This window comes from Cydia splendana, chromosome 4 (assembly GCF_910591565.1).
Source record: "Cydia splendana chromosome 4, ilCydSple1.2, whole genome shotgun sequence".
In the NCBI taxonomy this organism is placed as follows: Eukaryota; Metazoa; Arthropoda; class Insecta; order Lepidoptera; family Tortricidae; genus Cydia; species Cydia splendana.
The window spans coordinates 9,433,438-9,461,393 of NC_085963.1; the positions used below are offsets into that span (position 1 = coordinate 9,433,438).

Here is a 27,956-nt window from a genome sequence, read left to right on the forward strand (position 1 = left end):
TCATATAGAAAAACAAACGGTGGTTAGAATAAAAACTGTAGTGTCAATCCCATAGGCGTAAAGAAATAGTTTAAACCACACCCTAAAGTAGGTCAAATTGGACCTTATTTTAATTAGGAAATAAGGTGTAATTAGTGAGAGGATTGTACGAAATTATGAAATTCAGTATTGGTTATGGGGAAACCAATGACGTACAAGAAAGTGGGAAATAGCAGGGATGACGGGATCTAAGGTAGGGATCAATAGAGTCCCTTACGGGTTCATTCTTCGTTGCCTTCCGCAAACCGTCGGACGTCGGTTCTCTAGCTAGGTCTATCTAGGTTACCTATATTGTGACCTGACCTGGACTTTGCTAGTTTCTCATGATGCTGGTAGAGTTTGGATTGGAGAATAATGTAGTGTAATTTGTTGTGGGGTTTTACTTGAATAATTTTAGAGAATTACATTTAAATTGTGTTAATTTTAGTGGGTTTAATTCCTTTTGTGTTGTTTATTGATTTGTGGTTCAGACAAGTGCTAGTATTTAATATTGTATTAGTAAAGTTTAAATTATAAATCAATAGACTTATTAATATTGTAAAGTTAGTATTGTTCAAAGTGGTTTTGTAATTTTTAGTGAATTTTAATTATTTATTGATTTGTGCTTAGACAAGCGCTAGTGTGTTATAATATACTAAGTGAAGTTTAAGTTATAAATCAATAGATTCTTAAAGATTGTAAAGTCTTGAGTTGTTTCCAGTGAAAATTAATTAGTTTGTGTTTTAATTGTGTTTAATATGTGTAGTGTTTGGTCTGGTTTATTTTAGTGATATTAAGCACTGAAATGAACTTGGTTGGAATACTCTATATATTAATTTTAATTTAGTTTAGTGAGTTGTTTCGTTCATACTTATGGGTTAGAGAGAACTAGTTCCGATCCAACATAGTGTTGGGGGGTTAGTAAGTTGTGCAGGTAACCTAACGGTGGCAACTACAGCGCAGATTACTAACTTGCGGTGTTTTTGATAAAACCCAGGTGGGGACCTGGCAGTTCCTGCATTTATTAAGACAGGGTCACCCCCTAGGATCTGGAAGATTTGGGTTGTCATCTAGACTTCTTAAAGAAGCCAGATTCTAGTCCAATTATCCCGTATCTATATACTTATATATTCACTTTTATATTACCCCTTTCCGGCCTTACTTCTGCTGTCCCAATCCACTGTGTGGAAGTATGGCTAGCACACGGAGAAATAGGATTTTTAGGTCTAAAACGAGGTGTCTCCACTCGTCTTAGTTAGCTATAGCATAGAAATTACTCATTGCACATCGAGTAATTACGCGAGTAAATTAAATGTGCATCCCGGGATGCTAGTTTTCAAATATATCGGTAGAATAGTTGGATAGATTAGCTGTTAGGTTAGGGTTTTTATTTATCAGGTCTAGGGCTTTTGTAGGATTGATCAAGATTTATAATTTTAATATATCAAAGCCATTAGATATTTACAGCAGGTAGCTAGGTTCCTTTTCGATACATTTATGGCTATTTTATTGCATTTGTTGTTCATTATTATGGGTTTATGGGTTAACTTCAGTTTAGCGTTAGCTAGGATGTAGTTTGGGGTTAGGGTTTGTTAGGAGTTTATTACATATATTTATTTATGACTTATTGACAAACTTGACTTACTTATGACATGACTGTATATATTTGGTCCCTTGCAACGCTACTGGTAGAAATATATTGTGGGAAAAACTAAAGTAAATAATCACAATATAATGTAGTATTGTAGAATCAATTTGCTTACAAAGAAATATTTGTTTTGCCTGTCCCTTAGCAGTTTGTATGACGATTACATTCTGTTTTCTACAGATTACCTGTGATTTTCACACTTGACCTTTAAAAATATAAGGTCATATATTATCATAAAACCTTATTTCAATGAGTGATTTATCCGGGCTCAGATCAAGGCAGATGCACGATCGTAGATTGTTTTGGTCCGAAAGTGTGATTCAAAATGACTACAATTAAAGTTTGGATAATATCATTTCATTGAATATTAAAATACGTATACTACAAAATTACAGTATTCTGGAGAATTTGAGTGGATCAAATACAGCTGCTCTACTACCAGTATTTTGTTATGTTAAATTGTCCCTTTGATGTCCTCTCATTTATGACGAAAAATGTCACAAAATAATGACATGGTCGAATGATGGAATAGGCCTGTCATTATTAAAAGATGTCCCTTCTGGACCACAATATAGTTCCTTCAGAACTGGGGCGGGGATTCTGACCTGCAACTGGATGATGATCACGGGTGTCGCGGAGGCGGAGCGATATCTATACCCCAAAAACAAAATATTGTGACATTTATTAGTATTTGTACTTTGACCAACTGACTATGACATTTGACAGACTTTACTTACTTTGATATAATTTATTGACAATTTAACTATGACATTCTACAGACTTATTTGATTTTGACATACTTACTATTGACTTATTGATTACATCTTATTACAGACTTAATCTGATTAAGTCAAACATTACTACAACCTGCAATGATATTTCTTATTACTCTGACATAATTCACGGTTTAATAATTATTTAACAATATTAGGATTTATAGGCGTATAATACATAACTCTTTCCTATTATGCGAAAAGGATTTCGGTTACTATTAACGGTTACGACGAAGGGTCCTACATAAACACTAAACGATCATTTGGCCAATCTACTGATCCAATTCAAGATATTAACTTATTTAAGTAGTATTTATTTAGGTCATTTGCATTATTTTATAATAACTAATAAAGGTAATTACGGTTCACAGTATTTTAAAGGTTTTTAGTTTTTTAGATTTTCTTATTGGAATTTTAGTATTTTAGGCAAGTCTAGGTTTAGCTAAGTAGGGGTAAGTTAGGGTTAGTTGAGGAGAGAGAGGTGGGAAGTGTTACATGCTGCACGCTGAGACTGCGAATAAGGCGATGGTAGAGGCATAGATTGCGTAATAGTTCTAGCAGACCAGACATGCCGCGTTATTTTAAAAATAATCTTGTATTTAACCAATATATGCCCACTGGGTCTTTTTCGACACACTGAATAAAACTCGCTACTACATATTAAAATTTTTAGGAGAGTAAACTTAAGGAGTCTAGCTAGACCAAAGAGTAGATCTGGGCATATATAGGTTAAGCGGATTGAAGAATAGAAAATTAAAAAGCAATAGAGTGGAATCTGGAAAATTAAATGTAGGTATCTCCTAAAAAACGTTCACAGATTAGGTAACTCTAGCGCGCAATCGCGATGCAGTAAACAATTTGAGCACCCGTCATGCTTACCTATAATTAAAGTTTATTTTACTACCACTTACACTGCCACTTACCAAAGTAATAGCGCAATAGTTATTAAATAATACCTAACTAACGATACTAATAGTTAATTAATGATACTAAATAATGTTATCTATTAGAGTGGTCGATCTGCTCTTTTATATAATGTAATCAGTGGGAGAGCCACCAGAACACGCGCGGGACCAGCGATAAAAGTCTGTTTGTTAATGCCTTTCGGGCTTTCAAGTGTGCCACAATTTCGTGGCTTTGCTAACAATGCTAACCCGTGTGTCGGTACTTTGGAATACGAGCTGAGGCACACGTTCCAGTTTTACAAATTAGAACTTACGTTGACAACGATGAAATACTACCGCATGCGTAATTTTGGCACGTAAAACTACAAATGTAATACTCGTAGTCACAAAACGTGTGAACGCCGAATTAGTTTAAGTAAGTAGGTAATACGTAACAAAAGTAGCGCAACACTGATATAGGAACTACTAAATATGTAGTACAAAATAAAAAACTTTAACCCAACGAAGAGATTCTAAATTCTAAATCTACAGTTTAAAATTTACAACCTCTTTGGAAATCGATTAAACAGTAGCCTATTTGTGACCTTGGCTTTAAAAAACAACCACCAATATCGGCTCGGTAGTTTAATTAGATGCTAAGGTCTAAAATATGTAGGTAATTAAAATAAACATATACTTACTTAATACATATACCTATGTATAATACTTATATGTAAAATCAAAACGACAAAACCAAAGGATAGAACAGAAGTCATCGATGTATTTTGCACTATTATCCTTTTAGCTACTCAGGAGATACTTACCTATTTTTGTGAAAGTAATTATCATGATTGTAGAGAAATCATAATATTGTGTCAGCTACCTCAAAAAACGTGATCGAAAATCGATCTGATTTATTATATGTAGGTATAACGGCTTATGGGAATGGATTTCCCTGGACACCTAATGAACTAGCTCTCTCGTCTCTCTCTCTTTATTTATTATTTGCAAATTGATATTGATGCTGCATTAGCGTGCACTTACCGGTTTTTAATTATTCTGAAAAGAGTAAACATTAAAATCCCCTGATTTTCATACAACACTTTTCAAACACGATAGACATAAAATTGGTCGTGGTCGAATAAACCACTCTGCAAAACGATATTCGGCTAAACGTTGTCTAGTGTCTACGAATGGAATGGAATGTCTACGTTCAATTATTTCAAATATTTTGCTGTCACTACGGTATTCGATAAAATCCCGTATACGGTATACGGGAAAAATTAACGCCGTGTGAACCTAGCCTTACCGTTTGGAGTTTCTCTATTCCAAAAACTCAAAAAGTGGGCCCCTCCGGGATTTGAACCCGGGACCTCCTGCACCCAAAGCAGGAATCATACCCCTAGACCAAGAGGCCACATATTTTGTTAGACGAAATATAGTATCAGTAACTTAGTTAGTTTTGATAGTTACTTAACACAATAAATCTGTACATATACTTAAATATAAAATATTATGTCATAGTTACCTATGTCATACAATTTATACAGATTTAAATTCTTTCCTTGAAGGTTTTTATCTCAAAATATTAATGGTTTTAATGATAATTACAAAATAAATAAAATTTTCACTTTGCAACCTACTTTTACAATCTAAAGCTATTTATACAAAAAAATATTTACTGTGGACATTTTCAGTCAAGGTTTGGTCAAGGAAAGTACAGCGCCATCTTGGTGTCTAGATTAGAATCAAGTAGTCCATACCCCTTGCCGCATTGTAAATCAGCGCCACCTATATGCAGTAAATCAGATCACTTACTAGTGCCACCGAGCTCCAGCTAGCCATCTGTGATTTGTGTTAGGCATCATTCGGTATTTACCTTAAACAAAGATGGCACTAGTTTTGCTAAATCAGCTGATGGATTGGCGTTTATGGTTCTCGGATAACTTCACACCGCTGACAATATTCTACAAGCCAGCCAACCAAAACTTACGAAACGCCACCTCCACCAGTAGAAGTTTGTACTCGGTTGTGCGAGTGTTTCGAGTCGATTCGTTCTAAATATTTTGTTGACAAATTTTATTGACAAGTGAACCTTGATTTGTTTATTCTTCTTTATTACCAGTGTTTGTGAAAATCGAATTGAAGAATTATTAATACAGTGCATTTACAGATTTTGTGTGACGTTCATTGCCTTTCTCTCACAAAGGAAACACTGGAGTCCTCATCATTGCTCTGTGCCCATTTCACCAGGAGTCCATTTACATCATATAACGTAAGTAAAAACCTCTTATTCGACCTAAATTGCGACATTTTCATTGCATTAAGAACTCCGTTTAACGCTGAAAATGTTTTAAAATGTGCAAGCATTTTGCTGTTGCATTTATTTCGGGATCAGAAAATTATGCGCTGTCTGTCTAGTCTTGTCAAAAACAAGAGCAAGATTACGGGTGAAACAGGTTTAAAGTAGGTTTATAATTACGGGAGCAAGTAAAAAATGGTAATACGCCATCACGTGGGTATTGATTTTGTTATTTTCGTTCTCTGCCCGTGTTTGGCAATCACAGCTGATTCGTCTTGTTGTGGAAAAAGAAAATGCTGCGCTATGATGTTGAATTGTTGACTGGACATTTCGTCAATGTTTAGGAATGTATGTCCCATAAACGCAAAACATACATTCATTTTATAAAATAATTTAGGAAAGTGTGATAGAAGTTGATGAAAGTAGAGCAGCTTCCAATTTAGAACCATACAATGAATTGTTTGTGTTAGTGTGAGCTTACCAGTATTGCAATGAATGTTATAGCTAGGCAATGTGTGTAACAGTATGTTTTTTAATTCCTAATACTTAAAACAGGAGCAATACTTGGCAATACCTAAGTACATTTTGATAACTAGTCTTGGGCAGATATTGTTGTTAATACTGCTAATAATTTAATTGAATGCAATTTTTTTAAACTAGTTTCACCATGATGTTGTTAAAGGCACCTTGCCCACTTAGCATTTGGCATTTACAATGCTTAGTCCTGGGCCAATTGCTTGTAGCATTTTGGTTTTGGACCAGAATAACTCTATATGCTCAACCATCTGTTATTGATTACAATCTATAAAAATATTTGGTAAAATTTCACTGTATGGGAAATTTGATAGTTCTCTGTACAGTAGTGCCTGATTAAACAATTACATTGAAATCTCGATAATACAGCACTTCGGTGGTCTAGTATACCCTGTAATCCGGTACTGAAATTGGGGTACAAATGATCATTCTATGTCCTAATTTACTAGGTATGTTCGCTTACATTATCGCATTTCAACCTCTTTATAAATAGCTGAGCAAAGTTCCAGATAATAGTAGAATTTTCTTTGAATATTAGTATTTTTAAAATGTAGTTCTATGACAATAATACTAATATGCAGATTTGCTCTAAGTTCCCATAATCCTAATTTTCCAGTTATCCAGCTCTCTTGTGTCAGCATTAGTGCGGGATTAGTGAGATGAGATTAGATGAGATTGTACTGTAGTGCATACTTTGGGACTTGATTAGGACACCAATTCCATAGGGATACCAAAATCTTCATCAATTTATTATCATAGATGACTTCACGAGAAATATCTTGGGCAACAAGATATCTTATCCCACACTCTTGTGGGCTATTATTATTAAATATATTTAAACATGTTCAAGTGACCAATCAGTATGAGGACTATGTTTGTATGAAAAGGCGATTTCGCGCGGGTCCTCCACTTTCGTCTTAAGCTGAACTTGTATAAGTTTGTGTAATTTCTAATGATATTGCCTAATTAGGCATGTTGGAAGTCAACTAATTCAAGTTTTATAGGTAGGTACATCATTTGTATTTGATTTTTTTTACAATAAGTAATTCCAGTGCTTATGTCATGCATGCACGTCATGAGCATATCTTCCGCGTACGTTGCACCTTTATTTCCCAAGGTCACTAAACTACTTGATTAGTTGATCTCAATGCAATATTTTATTACGATCCTATCCCGACTACCACCACCACAACCATACCACCACCATACCATATACTACCATCTACCACTTATCTCAGGTACCTCACCCTCAGGCTCATTACCTAGAAGTTGTCTGATTTTTGGGACTAAAACTAATCCATGTTCATTTTACTTAAACCTAACATACAATACAATACAAATACTCTGTATTGCACACCTCAATAAAAGAAGACAATACAAAAGAAAACAGAAACACAAGCAGAGGTAAACAACATGTACCTATATGTAAGACTATTTGAATACCTATAGCATAGATTTATAAGGCATAGATCGAGTGTTCGTACATCCCTAGTGAAGCCATTTCAAGTGCGACGTCACGTCGCACTCGTGTCACCGTATTCGATCGGCCCTGGCAGTACTCAAGGTCACGCCGGTTTGTGTACACCTCCCGTTTAAAAATCAAAAACACAGGAAAAATGGTTGTTTGTGCATTGAATGGGTGTCACAACGCATCATATCATAAAAACAAACCTACTTACATTACATTTCACGCGTAAGTATAGAGTTTAATGTGATATTTTTACGTAAACGTAACTACAAAAATACAATGTTTCGCCAGCCGCCATTTCTTATAAATGTTGACAGTGTAGTGAATATTTTTTCCTCAAAATGGGACATGACGTTTACATTCTAAAATGAACACGCTTAATTGAAGTTCCTTGTATAATTATATAAAAATTACATATTTCATTATTTTATTTCAAATTATGTACTTAGTCATTTTATGCACATTATAAATAAAAAATTGAAAAATGTATAATTTTTTTTATTTAAACCTTATTTCACAAAGGCGGGAAATGCAAAATTCCTTAAATAAACATAAAAAGCTGTTGCTATTAAATCTACACACAAATTATTAATAACCAAGTGTTAAGGATGTTGTTAAATCCCCCATTTTGAGGGAAATATCTATATACTGGCAACACGTTTTTGTATATGTGTGTGTGTTGCTGAGCGTAAAACACGAGCCTCCCACGCACGCATCGATCGTGTTTCGGCTTCACTTTTGGCAGGTTAGCCGTATGGGGACTATCTGTCTATGCGTTATTAGTTTAAGACCTATAGTATATTTATGTAAGTAGTTTACCGTATATATTATTTATCGCGTGCCGTCGCAGTTTCCAAAATGCGAAATTCCCACAAGGAAAAAATTCGGAAACTTCGCAAATTTTTTTGTGAGAATCGAAATTTTCCGAATTGAAAGTTTCCTTTGAACTTTTCCTGAGATTTGCGAGGACTTTTTCAGCTTTTTGGAAACATTCCGCTACTTGCACATCTGTAGATATACCTAATTAACATTTACAATATCTTAGGTAGGTATGTAGTAAATAGCTGATGTACCTAGTACTTACACATTATTCACAGAGGGGATATTTTAATGTAAGTGAAAGCGCTGAAGGGTTTTACCATTAACCATTGTTCGGAAAGCGAGTAAAAAGGTGATTTATTTGCTTAATTCAAAACATCTGTCCCTGCCTTCGTTTTTTGTTTGCGGCCGAAGTTTCCTTCTGAACCTTCCCTTTTAACTTTTCCGGATTGCTTCATGAATAGAACCGTTTTTCCCCCGAAGGGTAAAAAACGGATATTTAGGTTCCTGCCGAAGCTTGAACCACATTATGAGATAACACCCTTGTAACTCAGCCCTAATCAAGCGAATTCATCAACTAGTAGCGCCATCTATCGCGCTACCCAAGTACTAATGTCGCCCGGTTGCCAGCGCGCGGCTGCTATCTCTTCAGTACCACATAAGCCGGCAAGGCCCTTAGGTGTGGTTCAAGCTTCGGCAGGAACCTAAATATCCGTTTTTTACCCTTCGGGGGAAAAACGGTTCTATTTAGGTGTCCGTGCCTTCGCTTGAACCACATTATGAGACGTGTTTAAACCTCTGCCGGCGCTGGCCCGGGCGTACTGTGACTGATAATATTTAAGTTTATGCAAAAATCACTTGATAAGAATATGGGCTTGAAATTTATTCCGTATTGATATACTAAAGGATTGTTTACGTCAAACCTTAACTAGATTTTCCTTATTTGTAATTACCGATAGACGAGACAATTGTTAGCACTGACTGGCAACATAAGTTATCCATTGCGACTATAAAACTACTTAACTTTTTATATAAAACAAAACTGTGTGACTATTAGTTGAAAGACTGTCCCTAAAATCATAATTAAAGACATAAGTAGGTACTTGTAGGTCGTACAAATTTAAGTTAACCACTACCTGAAGTAGTAGCTCTGATGCGTGTAACGTGAACCTCATCGAGTGAGTTTTACATTAAACCCGTCCAAATTACCTGATTCTTTCCTTACAATAGCCCACTAGGTGATAAAAAGGTTTTGTTGTATGATGTCATGATATTACTACTACTTGTCTACTGCTTAACACAAATAAAGCACTGCCGGCCCATCCACTGTTTAAAATTTTTGTAACTAATTGGAAAAGCTTGGGTCCTCTCTGATTTATCGTATTTTCCAACAATTTAATGTAAATTAGTAAGTTGCATCATAGGCCAGATGTAATGTAATATGACTTTTAATGTGGACAAATAACCAAAGGTTTGTATAGGTACCCACTACAATACGATATTGACATTATTTAGATATTAATACATAGTTATTGACTAGGTATACCAGGTTTATTTGTTAATGGGCTATCATTACATAAGGACAACATATTCCGTAAATGTGTTAAAAATTATAAACATGATGTTCTTATTTGTGGAAGCAATTGAGATTTATTTCGAATCAAGTACTCCTCTGCCTGAAAGTAGCGTCAGAAAGTGAAGAAGAAAATACAACACTTCATGATTTAATGTATGCGTTACTAACAAGTAACAACTCTCAACAACCTAGCAGTAGTTTCAACTGAGGCGATAATACCTCCTTCCCTACTGATTAGTTTTAGGTGAGGGTTGCTTTAAAAACAAGCATATTAATAGTAAGCCATGAATAGATATTAATTCTTATATGAAATGGTAGGCTACTACCTATTTTAAGTGTCAATTGTGCTGCTAAATTTATTACTCCCCACAGATAACTGAAAACTTGCCAATTAGGCTGGTGCCGGGTCAACCAAGCTTATATTATATGCTTGTCAGTCATGCAAGCGAATGTAACGAATGAACAGAATCACTGACACGAAGGTGACAATCGTATGGAGGCGATGATTATGATTATGAATTTAATGTGATGCTGACAACTCTAGTTGTTGTGGATGGCATCTCACCATGATGTTGTGCGTAGACTGAAGATCCGTCTACCAAGTAGGATATTTTAGAAGATTTTTTAATCTTTGAATAATTTCAATGCCTTCACCCATAATTTTTAGGCTAATTATAATAAAGGCTTGTAATTGTAGGTTGTTTAATGCTCACTCTTTCTGGTGGCGAGCTGATTCCCAAACTGAAGATTTTATGGTTCGCGCGCTGGGAATGGATTGTGCTTTATTGTTAGACTTAGCACGATTTGTGAGTTTTTAATGCTTTCGTATACATACGATCTTCTAATAAGAGTGTAAAACCTCTTGACTGACGATGAAAGACTCTTTGAGTAAGAGTAGAGGAGGTGGACCTATCTACTTTAAATTGTAGTGCAACGTTTTCAAACCAATTGCGGAACTTTCGTAACACCCAGACAAATTAAAACATTATTATTACTTGTATATTGGTCTGAACCAGTATATTCTTGGCATTATACCATTGCAGTGGCACAAACCACGGGTGTCTCATGATGTCATCTAATCTCAAGTGCTGTCAGCACCGGCGCGCGCGGGCGATGCTGTGGCACAATTCCTGTCAAACTTTAACACGTGTAGACGCGTTCATTACCAAATATTAATTTGATTACTTAATTTGTACTTTGAAGCCCCAATCCGCATTAGGCCAGCGTGGGGACTATAAGCCCAAGCCCTCTCGCGAGTGAGAAGAGGCCTGTGCCCGGTAGTGGGACGTATATAGGCTGAATTATTATTATTATTAATTTGTAGGTACTTTTGATTAGAAATTTAGCAATACAAGGACGTTGTATGTTGTTTATTGGCTTTCGTGCAATCAAGTTGTGTATCATTTGATGATCTTGAGGGAACCCTAGGGTTAATTAGGTATCATGATGCCCACAAATAAACAATTAATTGATGATCTAGGCCTTTCTGCGACATATTATATTCATGTCGCACCTTGACGTAACCATAGAATAAATAATAGTATGTACTATTACGACAGATTATGACCGCAAGGTGGCGCAAGTGCGAGCAGGCGTCCGTTCCATAGCGGTGCGCGGCAACTACTAGTGCTAGACACCAAAATTGGTGTGGGCCGCATATACTTGTAGCGACGCGACGAAATCGCGGAGTGAGCTACGCCTGACGTAACGTTGATATATGTCTACTGACATCTCATATTTACTGTATTTAATCATATAAGCATATTATCATGAATATATAAATATATGAATTGTAGTTGTCTTCACAACTAATGCTGTAATTCGATTAGCAGCGCATCTGCCCTATAACCAAGACACGATGATTTCGTAGGGTACTACACCTGGAACTCTAATTGATTGCATTGACGATGACGTTTCCAATTACATGCCCTACGAGACCTGTTACAACAGTATGCTGTAAACCCTGGACTACTACCTTTCAGCTAAGCTTATTGTACTTAGATCTGGCAATGACAGCAGAACTAGTGTTGATTTTCAGAGTAAATTGCAGGCTCTATTTAACCGGCGAACATATTTGTAGTCATGAGTCACTACTGGGATCATATTTCACTTAGATCTTGCATTTTTTCCTGAACCACCGTATGTTGTTGTTCTTTTATACAATCACGTGAGTACTTTCTTATCTGCAAAGGAAACCTCTCATCTGGAAATCGAAAGAAGGATATTTCTGATCCGTGTTCTTTCAGAATCCGGTATCTGCTATCGGTGACTGCCTGCAAATATTTTCTACATATTACGCATGTGTGTACGTTTACGTACGTTGTACGTTTGTATGTACGTTGGCTTGCCCCGCAGTCCACATGGTTTCAAAGTTTCTGAAGTGACTTCATTTTAATTTGTCTATTTGGAGAAATTAAACAATCATCATTTAGATGTAAAGCCGTGGACCGTGGCTATTGGTTCGACAGCTTAGTTCTCTTAGGCGGCTTCACCTCTAATTCAATTCGCGATTTTTCGAAACAGAATCAGTAACTCCACTCTAACTAAACTACCGAAAAATCTTTTCATAAATTCTTTATTTATTTACATAACTTGAAGGGGCGCTTCATCTTCTACATAGGCATAACATTTACCACTAAAGAAATCGATGTTTCACCTATTGAACAATCATGAGTAACTATGCGGATTGTCATACTAATTTAATATTTTACTATGTAGTTGGTCCTTTTAGACATTCTGTGAAAGCACCACCTACAAATACCGTCGGTTTCCGATAGTTATATTACCAGTAAGAGTTCATTTCCTTTGAAATTTAACTATGTAACGTTTATGATGGTCAACGTTTTATGATGTATGATTGTTATACCAACGGCAGGTCGATTGACAACCCGCTGCTTAGATAATCTTCCGAAGTGGAGCTTGTTACTTGAATTTTGAACCTAATTTCACAAGTTTCTACCTGACTGATGTGAATAGAGCACTAATTACATTATAAATGCCTTTGTCAGTTCGGTCTATTGGACGGAATGCGATGGAAGGTACTTGCTGTTTTCTACGTGTTACTCTTAGTTCAGTGGTCTCTGTTTCACAGCTACATAGTAGACGATTTAAAGTAAGTAAAAGATTTCTCTTTGTAACAGGCCGCAATTTTTTAGCTAATGGTCAATATTTAGAGAGTATACATGAGATGCTTCAGTATTCCCAAAGACACTATCAACCTGACTAGTCATTCATCATTCAAAAGAGGGATTTAGTGCGATGATTTTTCATTAATATATATGAGTATCATAAACTCTATTCTTTTCAGGTTTAGAGCCGCAATAAAGAGATATCTCTTGTTAGCCTATGACAGAGCCGTAAATTAATTGGCATTATACTTGTATTGGTATTCCTATTCAGAAGAGAGAGTTTTAGTTTTCTTTCCTTCTTTAAAGACTAACGTCAATTTTCTTGCCTCCCCCTCTCTCTTTTTGGTATAGGATCTAGTTGGGCAAAGTATAACACAAGGTTTTTCACTTTGTGCTTTTCCCTTTTCACAGTTTCTTAACTGCTATTTTTCATGGCCGCTTAGTCATACATGCAGTTTAGGATCCTCAGAATGTATATTTTTGGTTTGTTTGGTATCTCACGGGAATTGTTTGTTATCGACCCAGACCAACATTTGTACACGACCAAGACGGAAACCTTCCTTTTTCCTGGCAGGTTAAGACAATTACTGTAACTGCATTTCGTTATCAATTTCGCGCCAAACCCGCTAATAGAAATTCTGCTACTCGTCGGTCTAAAAGGTGACACACCATTTGGTCGGCTACATTGATGATGACGCCACTAAGTCGTGCATTGGTTCATGACCATGCAGATCTTAAATGCGAGGCCCACCGTGCAGACATCGAACGATAAAGCGACCAATAAGACGTCCGCTACCGTATTAATGGTAGACCATGAGACAACGGTAGGACGATGCGATATCGTCTCATAGGACGACGCATTAATGTCTCACGATACGACAAAATGTAGTCTTATGGAACAATGCAATGTCCTATGGGACGCAATATCCTCTCACGGGACGATACCACAGGATGGCGCAATGTCTTCGCACATGATGACGTAACTTATCGCGATGCCTGTCATATCACAGGATGACGTCTTATCGTTTTACAGGACGACGCCTGATGTCCCACAGGACGATGTCATGTCATCTCACGGGACTACGCTATGTCGTCTCACGCAACGACGCTTGTCGTCCAACGGGACGACGCCGTGTGCCATTTATACCCGTAGGTATTCTTTTTATGGTGATGGCTATAAGAGCTCACTTAGTCTCATCGCTGGGCCACGGGCACTGAGCGGAATGTCACAAGGTCTTTTAACGAGACGATGCTCGTCGTCTTACAAGACGCTGCCATGTCGTCTGTCAGGACAATACCATGTCGTCTGTCAGGACGATACCACAGGACGACGCCATGTCGTGTCACGGGACGACGCCTTGTCGTCTCACGGGACGACGCCTCGTCGTCTCACGGGTCGACGCCATGTCGTCTCATGGGACGACGCAATGTCATTTCACGGGACGACGCCATGTCGTCTCACGGGACGACGCCATGTCGTCTCACGGGACGACGCCATGTCGTCTCACGGAACGACGACATGTCGTCTCACGGGACGACGCTTGTTGTCCCACAGGACGAGGCCATGAGGCGTAAGTACCCGTGTACTTTTTGTGACGGTGCCTGTAGGAAGGTCACTGCGTCTCGTCGCTGGGCCATGGGCACCGAGCGGAATGTCACGAAGTCGGAGGTGTTCAAAATATTTTTACGATTTAAATTTCTTGATCTTTTTAAACTTGCTTTGTAAACGTGTTGCTCGGCTGAGTTACAAAAGCGTACTGAAGAGATAGCAGCCGCGCGCTGGCAACCGGGCGACATTAGTACTTGGGTAGCGCGATAGATGGCGCTACTAGTTGATGAATTCGCTTGATTAGGGCTGAGTTACAAGGGTGTTATCTCATAATGTGGTTCAAGCGAAGGCACGGACACCTAAATAATTTGTTTTACCTATAAAGTCCATTTGTTTAATGAGAATAATGAGACAAAACTTGGCTCAAGAGTTTTTATATAAATACACCAAAATATCAATCTCATCATCATCTCATTCAGGGACTACTCTTATTAGGTATTTGAATTAATATATGTAAATAGGCTGGAACTGGATAAGATTTGGTAGATTGTATTCGATATAATAACAGCCCTGCCTTTGTCAGTATTCTCCGAACCAATAATTTGCTAATAATTATTAATAAGCTGAAGCTACATGGGGTTCAAATGGTAGCTTTTAAGGTCTATCTTTGGGCTTCATTTGAACCCTCCGGTACGTGACACCCTATACAGGTATTATTCATACATGATTAATTGAATATCAAAACGAAACAAGGTTATCGAGTAAATCTTCAGCCTGTGTTCCCCCACCTGTAAAGATAGGCCGCCCTCTATCATCTGTCATCGCAGCTATTTAAATCAATTTGCACCCAATAATCGGATCGCCCCTCGACAAAGACGGGAGCGAGTTTGCAAACCCTTTCATCAAAATAAATCATTGCATTGTTTGGGAAATGTATCTTCTTATAACGGTTATTATGAGTATTTACAGTATTATCACTTAAACAGGAGGAAGGCAATGATGCTTGAAGTCTTTGGGATGAGCCAAAAATAAACAAGACTAGATATTTTTCTGAATTCACACTCGCCAAAACGTTTTATACATGTAATCTTTTTACATTTCTCGGTACATAATTTATTATGTATAGTCGCGTTTATAGCATTAGCTATATTATGACGGATCCGTCGATCTCTCACTCATTTATCAATTAGAAGAAGTTGTTTTATCCATTGCATAGTGACATATCATCAGAAACTCGTTTTGCTTAATCGGCTAAAAATCAACATTAACCCAAACGTTTTGAACTTCAGAAATCAAACAATAACTCCGACCGACAGACTAGACAGAATACGGATATAACCAATGCGCGTTCTTACACGTGATTCACACGCATTACGAACTTGGAATGCATGCTCGCATATGTAAATTTTAACCTAAAATGATTCGATTTCGTAGCATATGACTGCGCACGCTAAGCAGAAGAGCATGTGGGTCAGTAAAGCGCTTCCGCCTCTGCCGCCGGCGCAGAATGCACAGCGCTTGCCAACTATGCGCTCTTTGCTATAAGTAGTAGGTAAACAATTAATCAAATACCTACTGTTGTTCCCATCCCGTCACGGCTAAACAACTTCATGTTAATGTTGCGACGAAAACGAAATGTTGTTGTGCTCCTGGCGGGCAGGTAAATAATATCACGTAATTTATTTACCTGCCCGTCATTGTAGTGTAATACTGTAATAAATAAGACAACGCCTTGTTGTATAAACAATTTATGTAGCACACGCCGATCTTGACCTGCTGACCCGAGGATTAATTATACTCAATTCATCAACCGAATCATCGTTCCTTACCTGCGCATCACCAGTAATCCGACACGTAATGAGGAAATGGCAAAATGTCAAGGATTAAAGGGTACAAAACGAAACATGTATGAGCGTACATCTACTGGAAACAAATTTGATATGTTTTAGGTATTTCGGGCAAGAATATGCCACTTTATCGGTTGTAAACAAGGACTAACTAGGTGCATGTTGCATCTTTACGTCAGTAGCCCTCTAGATAAACGTCAAAGTGGCTTAGAAGGGCTCAAATAGCATAAAGTAGAGAGGCCCAAGTCCGAACCGGGGCCGCGCCCTGACGCAAGCTGGTTGCGCAAACGCGCTCGTTGCCGTCTGGTCTGGCGGTCGGTGCAACTCGAGAGCAGCACTATGTTCCTACACGGTATTACTGTCTAGGTAGAGGTAGAGTAGCTTTAGTAGTGGCTTGCAGTTGAGTTGCAGTTACTACTACTGCAGCTTTAGTAAGTAAGTAGTTGTGGTTTGTAGTAGTTCAATTGTTTAGCGTCTTAAAACTTCCATAAAAAAAATATTTATTCAAAATCAGGTTAGCTGAAAGCTCGAAAAAGCGTAAAACATATTTGTAGAGATGCATCAATGCACAAGTAGATACACAGTATAATATACTTTCAACGTCTTCCATACTGCATGGCCCTAGCCTACCGTCAGGACCACACAGTATTCCCTCAGTGTGATTTGCATCTTTGACACTCAGGAGATTAACGAATGTGCTATCTAAATGTGGTATCTATGACCTTAACATATTCGAACAGTTATTAAAACAAAATAACTAGACTTACCTAGGTTTGAAAGCCTTGCTATTTCTGTTCCGTAACCAATCGTACAATGCTCACTCTGCTCCATATAATGAAAGTAAATAACAAGGTCGGTTTGAACGAAGTGATCCGTGCGGATAACATTGTTAACGCAGCAGAATGGCCTGCCCGGCAGTGAAAGACGTTCGATCACGAGTTCCGCTCAAAGACTTGTGCAATTTTATTGTGTTATTGGCAATAATACCTACACCGTGAATGAAACCGCTAATAGGTATTCCTCTATAGAAGTACATATGTGGCATCGGTTTTACTTGTTATGATCTTAAAGATATATAAGTTAATTTGTCAAGACACTTTAGACCGAAACTAAAGTTTAAGCGTCACTGAAAAATATTACAAACAATTTTATTTATACTTCCACGAATACGGCTAAAGGTAAAGATGTCCAAACACTATTAGATATATCATAATAAATATTTACAGTCCATACAGACTTAGGAAGCTGAATGAATATTGTTCAGTAATAGTTTAAAACAAAACCAATCCACTTGATGTTAAATAAATATCAAATATAAGAATTAAAAAGACATAATGCAAGGCTACAGTAACTCACTAGTCATAATGACTAATACTAAACTAAGTAGGTAACTCGTCATTACAACACTGCAATTAATTTCGGATGAACGTTAATTTATTCATCAAGTTTCTTTTGATGCGCGACTGTCGCAACCGAACTTACTGTTTGTTAAGTAAGTACGTCTCCGGTCTCCGTCCAGCGGAGGAAGCGGTTAGTTAAGGGCTCGCAATAAACAACGGTATACCGCTTCAACGTGGATAGATCTTAATCGCGGAGGTAACTCTACATTATCTTCCTCGCTGATCTTGTTTATAGGTACTCTACTCCTGATATGATGGATGGGCTATACTGGCTATAGTAACAAGAAATGTGCTAAATTGTCATGTCATGTGACTTTTCCTAGCATATGTGTCATGCCGATAGATTTTTACTTTTCGTATGGCGTTTGTTGTCGATGTACGATTGTCATCTTGACTAGGCCCCCTGGCATAGTTTTGAATAAAAATCATGGGTTTTTTAGTAGATAAAAGGTCATTGTGTCATGCCATATCTGTAAGTGGCACCATACCATAACTTGCACGTAGCCCATTTCGCCTCATTTCAGAATATCTATCTGCGATTCATTCCTAAGGTTTTCTATTCATATTCACGCAAACAATGATTGATGAGGTAAAACATCGCGTATACGTGTCAGAAATCTGAAATAACGTCATCATTCAATGCATGCTTCGACATACAATGGGTTCGACAAGGACAGCGATACCGAATGCGGAGCTGTTTGTTGTCTAGGGTCGTAAAAACCGGAACATAACAACAGTTGATTGAATTATAACACCACTTTATTTTGTTGCAGAAGCACTTTGTTAAATTGGAGCTTGAGAGACGTAGTTCCACTTAGATATAGTATAGTATACACAATAGCAATGCAATGGTCTATCTTATTCAAGCGTACAGAGAGCATTTTATTAAAAAAGATGAAGAAAGTTGCTGAGAGTAGTCAGCCACCTACTAGATTTAATAGCGCGTTACAAACCTACGCAGAAAAGTACTTGTGTCCAAAAGGTAGGTTTTGGCGCATGAGCCAAAAGCGAGGGTGGTAAAACTGGTAAATGTACGATCTGATCCCGATCCCGTCTGTAGTCCGCTTAAGCTGTTGGCACCAACTTAACAAGCGTCAAATTCTTGAGAAAAGGGGGTTATTTAACCGATAGCAAAAATATACTAGCCTTATTTATTTATTTATTTGTTAGCCTGTTGTGTCCCACTGCTGGGCAAAGGCCTCCCTCTCTTTCTTCCACGCGTCTCGTTCTATTTTAGCCTTACCTAATCTAAAAACTAATTACACAGCAAAAAAAAACGAATTGAAAGAAAATAAAGAATGAAAATAGCTTAGAAAGACTACGTTACCTAACATTAAAAATGCTAATTTCATTTTTTGTTCGACGATATAGATTTTTCATGGGTTGTGGATTTGTTTGAACAGCGTAGACAAATTAGTTTTATAACATTTATTTTCAGAAATAGGTATGAAATTAAGTAAGCGACACTGGTGGAATGTGGAATGAGACCCTAATGGTATGCAGAGATTTTTATTAACTTGTTCCTCTCATCAGGAAATAGGCTGTTTATGGAACGAGCCGACGGAAATGAAACTTACCATAGCATATAGCATGAATGTATGGTCCTAAACAATTAACCAAGTTATGGACAGACAGGAATAAAACCTATGATTATAGATTGTACAGTTTGGATCAAGGCCTGTTCACTTCCTAAGAAAGTTATGTCCCTAAATAATTGCGCATGTGTGCGCCTTAATCTTCTATGTGTGCGTTGGCCTCCGGGAAAAAGTTGCGAGTAATAAAAATAAAAACATTTTTCTACAGCAACATTGCTCCCAACTCTGATTTAAATTATCACGAATTTTATACAATATTAATCATAAAACGGGACTTAAAACGCTTAAAACTTAATTACATGCGATTAAGTTTTATAATGAATATTTGCTTCCAACTGTCTTTATCAATGTTCATAAAATATATGGAGGGTAGGTACGTCTACCCACCATAATAAAAAATATATTTGTCAATGACTCTGTCCAACTGCTGTGGTTAAAGTTCATAACGAAAATTTTATTTATTAACTCTTTAAATAATACATACAACGTGTACCGCTACGTACCACTTAAGACTGTAAGTCTGTACCTACATGGATTACAGCAATGCACATAGAAAATGTGCTAAATGCGGAGCAACGGCTGTTGAAGCAGCCAGAGTGAAATTTACAACTTTAGTGGGTTCAGAAGGAACCGAGTCATAACGCATCTGGAAAGCGTATTAATTAACCGTGAAGAAATGTATGAATACAAGTTGGAAATCTGTGTAAAATGCCGTATGTAAAGTGTAGTGTATCTGTGTGTAAAGTGTAATAGGTAGGCATGCCTAATGTTATTTGTATAAAAGGTACTGAAAACTTTGTGAATGCGCTTTATTAATGTCTATTTTTTTATTAAGTTGCCAGTTGCCAGTTTTCAGTGTATATTTTTATATGTAAAACATTTTTTAATAAATAATATATATAATGTTATAAACATAAACATGCCTTTTATTTAAATCAATTGATAATACCACAAACAAGGGGTAATATTTGCATCTTGCATATATTTCGTGATATGAAGATAACAAATATGTTTATCAACAGAATTACTACCTACCAATACCCGCCAGGCTAAACCGGTTGTCAACTTTAGTTCCATTGGTACACAAAGACGGCGCCACTAGTATAAACGTATAAACGGTTGGGGACATTTTTTTGTATGGAGTTACCGTTCTTCTCTTAGTGAGTATTATATTCTTTGGTTTGGATGTACTGGAAAGTTTTACATACGTTTTTACTTGCATGAGGAAACAACGTCGAAATCTAACCTCTATATAAATTAATATTGAATTTAAATGACCGAACATCCTTTTTATGAATTTCGACGGAATATCACCTAAATACAGTTTTATCGTAATTGCAATCATGTAATGGCATGGCATACATTGATATAATTGAGGAAGTTTGGTAAAAAATAATAATTACTGAGGTTGATTTCAGATATACAAACCCGATATTATAAATTAAGTTGAACTTTAAAAAAATATATCTGAATTTTTCTTTTACTTTCGATAGGTATTTTTATTTATATTCATATTACATACACAATTTTTTACACTTGAATTGTTATTAGAATTGATATATTATCGATATCATAACGAGTTGAGATTTTAAAAGTGCTTGCGATTGCGATGCAGTGTTGTTATGCGAAGCAAATTGTCCAAGAAGCGAGACATGACAAAAGTAAGGAAGTGCCGTTATGTCATAGTTTTATACAATATTCACGTTTATGGTGACACTACCACAAACTGCCACTGCAATGTTTGTACAGATTACCTTAATCAGCGTAGCTTACGCAGCGTAATAAATTTGGAATAAGGCGAAAAATGTAAACATATCTTTGACGTCGACTGTACCTATCGTCAAGAACGAGCCTTAAATTTCACACTACGTTCTCATGTTTATCAGTTTTGTGAAACGTGTAGCTATATTTATAAATAAAATTATACCTACCGCAACTTCATACCTACCCAAATATTAAACACTCATTTCATTTCAGTAATCGAGAAAACCATAACGTAAACATGTTCAGCAATGATAAACCTATTAATTACGTCAACGACACGAAATACCGCTACTCCAGTAAAGATACGCTTACGTTAAACATTAATTAGTAATAGGCAATTTTTTTTTTATTCCTGTTCTTTAGATCATTTTAAGATACTTTATTTTCGAATCCAAAAAACTTTCTGTCCGGAAGTAGGTAAAAAAAAATAGTTAAAAAAAAGAGCCGTTCTTGTTTGTTAAAAATAGTAATAGTATTTTTAGTTCGTAAACGTGACGAAAATAATATTTATAATGAGTCGACAATGGAATCAGTCAAAATATTAACACGGAAAATAACTAATTCAATAAATGGCGGGGCCTCACGGATATACGTCGTAACTTGATATAAAAAAAAAGTAATAATTAGGTCTTTGATTGAATTACCATAAAACTACCTCATTAAGCTATTTATCCGAGAATCCGACATCAATATGATTTGTAACACTTGTATATATATTTACGCCTTAAACATGCTAGAAAAAATGGTTATAGATATAATTTCTTGCAGACTTTGTTCTGATAACGTTCAAAGTGATATTCAATACATAATCACACAAAAATATGGTCAATGTAATAAATATGTGCATTTTATCAAATTCGCTAAATGAAACTACCAAATTTGAACTCTTTGCGCTAATGCTAAGGATTACATTTCCTTGCGGCGCGCGGGGACAGTTTCAATGCGGGCGGTGGCGGGAGTTCGTGCCAAGGACGCGTGGATAGTATGTAGGTAAGTATGTACTTACCTACAAGTTGCTACAAGTGACAGGCCAATTCGAACGTGCGCGGGCGTCTCGCTCGCACCAAATATTTGTGCGGCCAAGTCTGAGCAAAATGAACGCGCGCGTGAATGATAGCTGATTAAAAATAACTGATATCATATCCAATATTATTGGTTGATGTTCAAATTATATTCGTAATTATATACGTCAATTATGACTTATGACCCACTACAAAAATAAAAATTGCGCATGACTATCTATCGTTCTTATTTAACTTCAGAATGGCATAGTGTGGAGTGGCATTATAAAAGGAATACTTATTATCGTAGTCATTTGACAGTTTTGGTGACACTTTCACATTCTGTCACAGCGAAGTGTGTAGGCCCACTCTTTAATTTGATATTAACGTCTATCCAACAACTTTGTCAGTAGAAAAAGGCGCGAAATTCAAATTTTCTATGAGACAATAACCCTTCGCGCCTAAGCGTCTGTAGACTTTTTTTTTCAACAAACGTATTATATTGACTATTTCGTGCTCTTTCAATTCATAGTTTACGTTCCATAATAAGTATAACATAGTAAGTTCCATAATAAGTATAACATAGTATAATAAGAGTCGACGTGAAATATATGTTTACACTTTTGCACCTTACTCCTTTGCAATAAGGCGAAAAGTACGGCTTTAAAATGACAGCGTTTTACACAAAAATAAAACGCTAATTAAATAACTTACCATATTCGGAACCTAAGAATAAATAATATTGAGAGTGGCAACACTGTCGTAGGGGGCTATTCATAAATTTAAGTCATTTCAAATTTGGGGGGGGGGGGGGGTCTGGACATCGGATGATGGTAGCATGACGCAGGTGGAAACGGTATCATTCGAAGCATGATTTTTTGATGATTTTATGGGGGGGGGGGGGGGGGCGACAAAAATCGTCAAAAATAGATGACGTCATGTATGGACAGCCCCTAGGTCGTATTGTCTTTTTCTAGCATATACCTCCCTCTCTACCCCACACTCCTACCACACAGGCAGGTTGCTTTGTCAGTTATACAAGACAAATTTTCAAGTCATTGTCTCAATATCATACATATTTGCACCATGCAGGATTAAAAATTTAGGTTCCGAATAGAGATGCACCGGATATTCGGTTACTATCCGGTATCCTATCTCGCCCTTATTTTAATATCCGGACGGATACCGGATACTAAAATAAGGGTACTAAATAACTATGCTTGATATCGGAATATAATCGTACTCGATTATTTAAAACATTTATTTACATACAATATATATACAGTGGTACTACTAAACGAAATTAATAACTAGCTTAAATCTAAAATAGGCCCTTGAGGCATTGTACCAAGGATGCTGGCGGCATTTCCTCGCTGTATCGCAATGCTGATACTCGATTATTATTTTAAAACAATTTAAACGTTCCATTCACTAGCTCGCGCACTAATTTCGTACCTAGTGATAGACCTACGAGGGGTGTTCAAAATATTCTCGGTATGAGAATGAAAACAAACAAGTACGAAAAGTTTGATATTTTTATTTTTCAATATACTCCCCCCCTATGTTAATCCCCTTAAAAGATCGATCAATTTTTTTTTTTAATCCCTCATAAAAATATTTTTTATCTTTGGTGTAAAATGCTCCTCCACTGCAGCCTTCAATGCTTCATCGTCAGAAAAAAAAATTCCACGCAGATCCTTTTTAAGATTGGGGAACAAAAAGAAGTCGCTGGGGGCTAAGTCCGGACTATACGGTGGGTGAGTAACAGTTTCAAACCCACATTCAACAATAGCTGCCTTGGCAATATGAGCAGTATGGACGGGGGCGTTGTCACACAGAAGCAGAACACCTTTGGTTAACTTTCCTCGCCTCTTTTCTTTGATTGCATCCTTTAATTGACGTAGAATGTTAGCGTAGTACTGTCGTGTGATATTTACACCTTTTTCTTTATAATCGATTAGTAATATTCCTTCACAATCCCAAAATATCGTGGCCATGACCTTGCCAGCTGAAGGGACGACCTTGAACTTTTTGGGATGAGCTGAACCCTTAATGTGCCACTGCATGGACTCTTGTTTACTCTCTGGGTCATAATGATGAACCCAGGTTTCATCTCCAGTAACTATTCTTTGCAGCACCTCATTAGGATTTTCACCGCACAGGTCAATAACATCGGAACAACACGCTACACGCATGTCTTTTTGAAGCCGAGTCAGCATTCGCGGAACCCATCTTGCACTTACTTTTGACATATTAAGATGGTCATGGATAATATCATGTACGATACCAATAGAAAGATTGGTTACTTGAGCTATAGATTTTACCTTCACTCGACCATCTTCCAATATAAGTTTTTCCACTTTATCAATATTTTCTTGTGAAGTAGCTACTACAGGCCGACCAGGTCTAGGGTCATCTTCAATACTCTCCCTTCCACGTTTAAATTCGCTTGACCACTTTTGAATGGTAGATAGAGAAGGAGCAGACTCACGGTAAACACAATCCATTTCCTCTTTTATGGTTTTTTGATTTTTACCCTGTTTTGTCGAGAATCTTATGACGCATTGATGTTCTAATTTAGTTAACATTGTCAATTCGCACATGATGTTCATGTTTGTTCAGCAATTGCAGAAAAACAAAAGAACATCTCGGTTCCAATTATATTTTTTTTTAATGTCAATGAATAAACCTTAGCGGCCAGTAACGAAAGAAATTTAAGAAGAGGTTGTAAGATATCAATACCGAGAATATTTTGAACGCCCCTCGTATATACCGCGCGAAAGTTCATTACGAAACAGGCCAAAACTTCCACAATGCGCACCTGAAAAACCTGAATATTTCCGCCGGCCGAATATTCGGCGGCTGAATACTGAATATTCGGCCTATGGTCAGGCCGTACCTCCCGTATCCTGTATGCGGCCAAACAACTATCCGTTGCATCTGTAGTTCCGAATATGATAAGTTATTTAATTAGCGTTTTATTTTTGTGTAAATGCTGTCATTAAACAGCTGTACCGATATTCGGAACCTAAGAATAATATTGAAACATGTTTGTTATCGCCTGGTGGTGGGAAGACGCCAAACCAATGTGATTATACATATCCTATGATATACTTATTATGTGTATGTAATATAATTATATTATGAGTGTTTAATTAATAATGTAGTACGTACACCCTTTATTGTAACACCTGTGAGGAGAGAGATATTTAGTAAAGTATACAATTTGATAGGTACATTTTGTAAAATTAACATTTATTGTATTTATTTATTAATTCAAATAAAAAATTGCACCTTACAGCTAATGCCAAAGCAGCACAATTTGGAACACATTAACAACATAAAGCATTTTTAATATTATTTATAACAATACAATATACAGCTAAGACACATGTATTCATTATGGTATGCTACTCTTAGGCATCTCTCTTTCTAATATCCTCTTGCACTTTCACATCACTATTCCGGATCGTTTTTATTTGCTAGATAATTTAACGGACAACTATAGTACATTGTAGGAGAGGACGGAAAACCGCTAAAAGATGGACGAGTGAGTTTGAGGGCCGACACGTTGGTGGAGGCCCTCGAATAATACGACTCCATCTTTAGCGTTTCCGGCCGAGGCATTACATAGTGCTTTTCACGACTACTGCGAGGAAATAAGGAAACATTTGGATAACTATAAGTACTAGCCCGCGATTTCTCTGGTAGCAAATTACTAGCCACTGCCTGTGCTGTCTCTTGAATTTCGGTAGGCGTCAGCGTAAGAATATCATTTTCTTCACTAGAAGAACTCATTTTTATAGCGAGCGTAGATACGTGTTTCTTATATTTTATAGTACTATCCAATTCAGTGAGAATTTTCCGATCCCGCCTTTTTTCTTTTTTATCACATTTAAGAGGCGTTTTTATGTTGTTTGCTTCAAACGGACTCTAAACTTAGAAGCGTTTTTGCTAAAAAAACCACAAACAGCTACAAAAGTAAAAAACGCCTTAAGCGTGAATCGAATGAACTGACTGAATGAATGAATAGTTTGACATTTCGTTTTTTTTTTAACAAGAAATTGGTCCTATAAATAACCTAAATTTATTTTGGAAGGAAAAAGTTGCGCCAAAAAAGACCTTTTATTGATTTTTATGTTTTAAATTATACTCATTGCTGTAGCGAACTGTCACCAATGACAGATGATGATAATAATGAAACATTGTACACTCGCGTGCAAAAGTATTGGATCACTTTGCATTTTTTCGTCCGCATCCAATATATTTGTAAACTGGTTAATTTCTCTAAATTATTTTAATGTAATCATGTTCCTTGAAGTTTTAGCTTTACGAAAAGTAAAAAAACATGAAAATCGGCCCAGTATTTTTCAAATTATCGGCATTTTCCCGATTTGTGAGCGGTTTCACGTTATCACGCGCACGAGTTGCGTTACCCTTGACCCTTATAAAACGGGGGTAGAGAAGGGGTTGTTATCAGTCACTTATCAGAAGTCGATCGTTACATATCTCCGCGTATTTTCCCGTGAAAAAGACCTGGAAAAATGGAAACCACTGAAGCTGAAGTCCGCCAAATCATCCAGCCCCTGCAAGCGGGGCGTAGCCAACGTTCAGTAGCTGCCGAGCTGAATTTAAGCCAATCTGCAGTTTGCAGAGTTTACCAGAGGTTCCAGGGGACTGGATCCTTTACTTCAAGACCAAGAAGCGGCCGCAGAGAGTGTACATCAGAGAGGGACGACCGCTTCTTTGTCACAACATCTCTCCGAGATCGACACCAGACCAGCATTGCCATCCAGCAGCGTCTGCGTGAGGTACGAGGAGTGGCTGCCAGTGAGTAGACAATAAGAAGAAGACTTAAGAAAGCGAACTTGACACCCAGGAGGCCCGCAGCGGTGCCCAGATTGCTGGCGCGACACCGTACAGCCTAAAGAGAGTTTACTGAAAATCACAAGGACTGGACCATTGAGCAATGAACCCCAGTTCTCTTCTTGAAAGAGTGCAGAATGTGTTTGAATGGATGTGACCGAAAAGGAAGAGTCTACAGAAGGCCAGAAGAACAGTTCGCTCAATGTTTCTTCTCCGAAAGGGTCGCCTATGGCGGTGGATCCGTAATGTTCTGGGGCGGCATTTCCTACGACGGGCGGACAGAACTGGTTTTCGTGCCTGGCGGGGGCCGTGACAGTGGATTGACCGCTGCCAAGTACATCACTGATATCCTGGAGGAACATGTTGTTCCTTATGCCGGTATTTTTGATGAGGGGTTCATCCTAATGCAGGATAATGTCCCATGTCATACCGCTAGGGCCACCGCAGCCTACCTTCTCGAAGTGGGCATCGACACAATGGACTGGCCAGCGATGAGCCCGGACCTTAACCCCATTGAACACGTGTGGGACTACCTAAAAAGGAGGGTTCGAAAGCGGATTCCTGCCCTGGTCAATGTTGAGGAGTTGAAGGGAGCCTTGCTGGAGGAGTGGGACGCTATTCCTCATGATCACATTAGAAAATTAATTACGTCTATGAAAAACCACTTGGTTTGTGAAAGGAGGCCTGTAGGTGGCAATACCAAGTATTAATTTAATAATAATAAACGATATTGTATTAAAAAAATGACTTTTATTCTCAAGTTTCCGGATTTATTTTTGGAGCA

The 27,956-nt window shown here is 37.3% G+C and overlaps 2 protein-coding genes and 1 non-coding gene across 3 annotated transcripts in view; 1 reads left to right on the forward strand and 2 right to left on the reverse strand.

Annotated features, from left to right (window-relative positions):
* Window positions 1-4,668: 4,668 nt before the first annotated feature.
* Window positions 4,669-4,740, reverse strand: Trnap-ugg (transfer RNA proline (anticodon UGG)). Its single transcript has one exon. It is a non-coding gene; the product is annotated as a tRNA-Pro (tRNA).
* Window positions 4,741-5,148: 408 nt separating this feature from the next.
* Window positions 5,149-27,956, forward strand: part of LOC134789843 (solute carrier organic anion transporter family member 3A1-like) — a 122,063-nt gene continuing 99,255 nt past the window's right edge. Inside the window, exon 1 of the mRNA XM_063760509.1 lies at window positions 5,149-5,598. The gene's annotated coding sequence lies outside the window, so the exon portion shown is untranslated. The remainder of the gene's footprint in view (window positions 5,599-27,956) is intronic.
* Window positions 11,605-27,956, reverse strand: part of LOC134789834 (tumor protein D54) — a 222,948-nt gene continuing 206,596 nt past the window's right edge. Inside the window, exon 7 of the mRNA XM_063760494.1 lies at window positions 11,605-11,614. The gene's annotated coding sequence lies outside the window, so the exon portion shown is untranslated. The remainder of the gene's footprint in view (window positions 11,615-27,956) is intronic.